We start from the raw sequence: 6622 nt of genomic DNA, 5'->3' as shown, positions 1-6622 counted from the left end.
TATCTACTCGAAATGAACAAGAAATAATCTTCTTTTCCTTGTCACAAAAGTCTAAATGATAGGCAAGGGGTCTCCAACTCAACTTGAGAGCGACTAAGGGGGTATTTCAGCTGTTATTTCTGCACGTCTTAGATTCATTTGGGGGGTTTCTGTGTGTTTTTACTGTGAATTTGAGGTATTTTTTTTATCAATTTATGTGATTTCTGTATTTACTATAAGATAAAAAAAAAAAATGGAAATCCGTGATCCCTAACTCAGGGAAGCATCGTGAGGCTTTTAACATGTTGATGGTCTGATGAAGCTTCATGATACAGTGTCATTATTTTCAGAGTCCACTAGATAGCGTCTCTGCCCTATTCTCCATTAATGTGAACAACTGTTCTAATGAAACATAATTTCTAAACTGATGGCGCCACCTACTGACCTCTAAACAACATGACACTGTTTCATGAAGCTTCATCAGCACATCACTACTTTTTACTGTCTGAAGTCGGGGGTTTTTGTAAAAGGTTGTATTTTCTTGACGTGACGACACTTGATTCCATAAAGTTTACTAACCTGCAAACTAGTGAAAATGCATAAAACCCAAACTCTATTTCTGTTAATATAATTACGATATCAAACCTGTCTGAAAAAAAATGTTTGGGATCCCTGATTTAAATGATAATATAATATATGCACCTTATTTTTTGCGTAGAGGGCCACAGAATATCATCTCGTGTCCCCTGCTGTCGACTGACTTTCCTGTTTGTTTATTTAACAGAACATTTAACAGAATAAAGGGGTAAAATATGCTATTTATGGCTTTATTTGAGCAGTACTTCATCTTCTGAAAAAATATATTGATTGAAATGTAACAATATGCTACCATTTAATATAAATATATACGTTTAAATATAACAACACTCAACTCTCGAAACTTTAAATGAAAAAATAATAATAATATTAAAATATCGAAGAAGAAATAAGCAACACCTACTTTATTGTAATAATAAATGAAACATTGCAGCAGAATATACACACGTTATAATGTAGACATTAGATAAAGATAACATTATGCCTTGACTTTCCGCTCAAAACACGACCTAAAAATACTGCAAAACGTCGGCGAAGCTCCCGCCGGGCCGCAGATCCCTATCTATGGTAACATAAATGTAAAGGCCCGCGAGGTTTCCACTCATCGTCTCGTCTCCTGGACACCCAATCCCTCCGCGGGAGGACGAGCGATGCGATCGCTCATCTTATGATAATATTATAGTTGGGACAGTCAAAGGTCAGCCTGCAGCTCGCGTCTTGTTTTACGCGAGAGGACCCACAGATGGTTTCGGCATTGCGCTGCTCAAGACGTTATGCAAAGTGCCTCTGGAAGGGAAGGGTCAGTGTCGATTGGACCCCCGACCCCCCCCCCCCCCCCCCATCCCCTCGCCGTACCCCACGACTGGCCTCAGCTTTCAGCTGGATTCTAGTGTGAAACTTGTCACTGTTGGACACGTGCTGCTTGGTTTCTCGGGATCAGTAATGTATACAGCAGCAGGTTCTGTATGAGTGGTCCTATCAGGGTCATTAACTTCTCCGTTCACTGCTATTTCTTACCAGCTTTCTTTATTTTTCCATTCACCAAACCGTCCCCAAAACAAACCCGTTTGTCCTAAAACCCGAGTCCTGTATTTGGCATGCCTGGCGCGGAGCGTCCAAGACGTTGATACGTCACCAACATCGTTAACCACTCTCCACTTACGCCGGAGGCATCAGCACCGCACACCCGCTCGCACAACCCACGGAGAAACCAAACACTTTAACAGAGTCGTCAAATCCAAAATAAAGTGACATGAACTATATTTAACCTTTTTCCCCTAATCTATTTTTGGATGGTTTTTTATGAGGCTCGGCCACTCGCGTAGGCACCTGTTTTCTCTTTAAAAAATAAGATGCTACATCCTGATATATTCGCGTACTTTCCACCGACGATCGTCAAAATATTCTTTACTAATAAATCAATATATATATATATATATATATATATTGATTTATTTACTTTCCACTGACAATCATCAAAATATTCTTTACTAATTAATCAATATATATATATATAGCAATATTTATTTATATACTTTCCACTGAAAAATAATCCCAAAAAATAAGATGTACATTCTGATATATTTACGTACTTTCCACTGACGATCGTCAAAATATTCTTTACTAATAAATCAATATATATATATATATATATATACAGTGTAAATATATATTTTGATTTATTTACTTTCCACTGACGATCATCAAAATATTCTTTACTAATTAATCAATATATATATATATATATATATATATATATTTTTTTTTTAATTTTTGTTTAAATACATAGAAGTCATATTGAATTTATTTATTTTTATTATTTTATTTATTATTACAATCAATAGTTTTGACGTTGAAATCAACGCAAAACTATTCTATCTTACAAGTGCCAATAACAAGTTCGGCATCCTAAAGATATGCTTGGATTTTTGTAAACTTTTCTAGAATTAAGATATTATTAACTGTTAGTTTTGGCCTCCCACGACGCGACAAGTGTCTCTTAAAATCCATTTATCCATATGTTCTTGTGAGTATTTATAAAAATCACCTATTTAAAAACACTTCTTATTAGAAATATTATTATATATTCTTTACCAATTAATATATATATATATATAAACAGTGCCTTGCGAAAGTATTCGGCCCCCTTGAACCTTTCAACATTTCGCCACATTTCAGGCTTCAAACATAAAGATATACAATTTTAATTTTTTGTCATGAATCAACAACAAGTGGGACACAATCATGAAGTGGAACGAAATTTATTGGATAATTTAAACTTTTTTAACAAATAAAAAACTGAAAAGTGGGGCGTGCAATATTATTCGGCCCCCTTGCGCTAATACTTTGTAGCGCCACCTTTTGCTGCAATTACAGCTGCAAGTCGCTTGGGGTATGTCTCTATCAGTTTTGCACATCGAGAGACTGGAATTCTTGCCCATTCTTCCTTGCAAAACAGCTCGAGCTCAGTGAGGTTGGATGGAGAGCATTCTAACACCTGGATACGTCTATTTGTGAACCATTCCATTGTAGATCTGGCTTCATGTTTTGGATCATTGTCCTGTTGGAAGATAAATCTCCGTCCCAGTCTCAGGTCTTTTGCAGACTCCAACAGGTTTTCTTCCAGAATGGTCCTGTATTTGGCTCCATCCATCTTCCCATCAATTTTAGCCATCTTCCCTGTCCCTGCTGAAGAAAAGCAGGCCCAAACCATGATGCTGCCACCACCATGTTTGACAGTGGGGATGGTGTGTTCAGGGTGATGAGCTGTGTTGCTTTTACGCCAAACATATCGTTTTGCATTGTGGCCAAAAAGTTCGATTTTGGTTTCATCTGACCAGAGCACCTTCCTCCACATGTTTGGTGTGTCTCCCAGGTGGCTTGTGGCAAACTTTAAACGAGACTTTTTATGGATATCTTTGAGAAATGGCTTTCTTCTTGCCACTCTTCCATAAAGGCCAGATTTGTGCAGTGCACGACTGATTGTTGTCCTATGGACAGACTCTCCCACCTCAGCTGTAGTTATCTGCAGTTCATCCAGAGTGATCATGGGCCTCTTGGCTGCATCTCTGATCAGTCTTCTCCTTGTTTGAGATGAAAGTTTGGAGGGACGGCCGGGTCTTGGTAGATTTGCAGTGGTCTGATACTCCTTCCATTTCAATATAATTGCTTGCACAGTGCTCCTTGAGATGTTAAAGCTTGGGAAATCTTTTTGTATCCAAATCCGGCTTTAAACTTCTCCACAACAGTATCTCGGACCTGCCTGGTGTGTTCCTTTGTCTTCATGGTTCTCTCTGCGCTTTAAACAGAACCCTGAGACTATCAAAGAGCAGATGCATTTATACGGAGACTTGATTACACACAGGTGCATTCTATTTATCATCATCAGTCATTTAGGACAACATTGGATCATTCAAAGATCCTCACTGAACTTCTGGAGTGAGTTTGCTGCACTGAAAGTAAAGGGGCCGAATAATATTGCACGCCCCACTTTTCAGTTTTTTATTTGTTAAAAAAGTGTATATCTATACACAGTATATGTTTGTATAAGTGTATATATACATTTATTCATTTTTCAATCCTTACCTTGGAAAGAGATGATTGTACAAATACTTTTAATATGAATAAAACTTTGTGTTTAATAACGTGAGAACACATTGACGATTAGGATAAGATGGAGGCAACACTTTTTGACATTATTACAGTTTTTCTTTCTAATTGAGTCCTTGAATTCCAAACTACAGACACAAATGCAGATCTATGATGATTTGGTTTTGCTGTTTTTTGTCTGATTTTGAACAGGTACCTTTGTAAACTCAATATATATTCATGCAGAATCTCATATAACTTCCACCTATGGATTAGGGAAACAGCTGGTAAACCCCCTTAATTAGATTTTCTTGCATAAGAAAAGTTTTATTCTCACTTAAAAACTCCTCAAGTTAATTTTGTTTGTCTTTATAAATGTCAAGATTCTTAGAATCCCGTCAGGAGTTCGTATCATGGAGCACCTATCTTCTAGGAAGTGTTATGAATGTGATCCCTGGGATTTATGTGCTCTCCACTCCTTCCAGGAAGTTCTGCCCAAGTGTCAGTCACCGAGCGTCTGGTGAAATTAATCGAGTCAGGTAATGTGTGATGACATACTAACTGTTATTTCGTATGTCGGCGGACCATCTGTCCGACACACGGCTCGTTCCTTCTCTACATCCGTCTGGGTCGAGAACATGCGTATCATCTGGAGACAGGAGGTTTCCATAATGAACCTTTCCTTTGTTTCCCCTGAGCGAGATCTAATCTACATCACTGTCAACCCGTGGCTCTCCAGGGGGAGGATGTTCCTCGACCCGGGACCTCTGAGGGCTCCTGGCCACAACTTTTGCTTGTCACTCTAACCCCGACGTGTAAACAAACACTGACGCTGATAAATCCCGTAAATGTATCTGCAGCGGACACCGAATTTGTCCAGTTTCCGAACTTCCAGTTGCTTTACAAAGCCATTAATCAAGGAATGACTTCCCCGAGGTGATTGTCAGTTTTGTGGTAGGAAGGGTTACTCCTTGTCCTTAAGTGAAAAAGCAAGCCGAGTGCAGACGGAAAGGATAAATCACTCCGGGAGCGACGAAAGGTAGCGTTCGGGAGCCGGCCATCTGGCCCTCATCGTGTCCCTGACTGCTTGATTTTATTGCTTTTCATTGCTTTCCACTGCCCCAACAGGGCTCCTCGCAAACAGGCCTGTGTTGATGCGATCATTTATAGCTAGTTGTTTAATCCTTGACGTCATCGGGACGATGTTTCGGGTGAATCCCCACTTTTCTATGGGGTTCTAGTGTCCTGGTGTGGACTACATTGTCTATATAACCTGGTAAATTAATCTTCCTTTGCTCATCAAACACCTAAAACACTGATAATGTACAATTGTTGGACATAACTCGAGATGGAGTACACAATGAATGAATAAAGCCTTTCTATTCTATTCTAAATATGATTCATCAGGAGCTATTGGTGGTTAAGCGTCAGTGATATAAACGCTCGTCATACAAGTCAGGGGGTCCCCGACCTGTTTTGCACCGTGGACCTGTTTAATGTCGACGCTATCCTCACCAACCTTCAGTTAAAAACAGTCAAAACGAAGCCGATTGTTTTACGAATTTCAACTAGTTTAGAGGTTTATTTTTGGACTAAACTTGACTGAAATAAGTGTATTGGCGAGTCAAGAATCACAGGCTAATGTTACTTAAATAATATAACATCTTTTTTTTTCCAAAACAAACCACATTTCACACAATAATAAGCCGTAGAAAAGTATTTAAATTCTTGTTTATTTCTATGTGGCCCAGTAACTTCACTCATTTTATACTCAATCTCATGTCGACTAAGGTTTGGGATTATTTTCAGTATAATCTGCTCCTTTTTAGAGTTATAGACAAAAATGTTTATTCATTTTAATGTAGCGACTGGAGCTCAGTTGTCTTCGTCTTCATCCAAAAAGACACTTAAAACCTCCAAATACTTCAATACTGCTCGACGGTAATGTCCATCTTGTATTGAAGTCTCGACAACAGGAATTGTTGCGAATAAACTAAAGAAAGTTTATATTTTAAGCTTGTTATAGCCGAATATCCTCGTTTTTAATCAGCTGTAAGAGGTTTATTTTATTGAAACACAAGATTTACGCTAATGGACTGGCAGCTACCTTAGCAGGTAGCCTATCAGTTAGCCTAGCAGTTAGTTTAGCAGCGTCCATTAAAACTTACAATTGAAGTTAACAAGACAAATACTGCCCAGATTTACTTCAAAACCATTACTGCGTCCATCATAGCTTTCTTCGGTATTTATAAGTAGAACTCTTGTATCTATGGTTGACAGGTGGTAATACATGTACAAAGTCAAGTATGACTGAATCTAGCAAACGGGGGCAAAGTAAGTTTGGCATTTAAAGGTGTAATGAATGTCGCCGGAGGACAGTTTTGTTCTTCCTCTCTTTTCTCTTTGCAACTGGGCCGAAGTTTGGAATGTTTGGACTCGACACCAAATAAGGACTTTG

The sequence above is a fragment of the Callionymus lyra genome, chromosome 12, assembly GCF_982586985.1.
Source record: "Callionymus lyra chromosome 12, fCalLyr1.hap1.1, whole genome shotgun sequence".
NCBI lineage: Eukaryota > Metazoa > Chordata > Actinopteri > Syngnathiformes > Callionymidae > Callionymus > Callionymus lyra.
Note: the sequence above shows the minus strand (reverse complement) of the source record.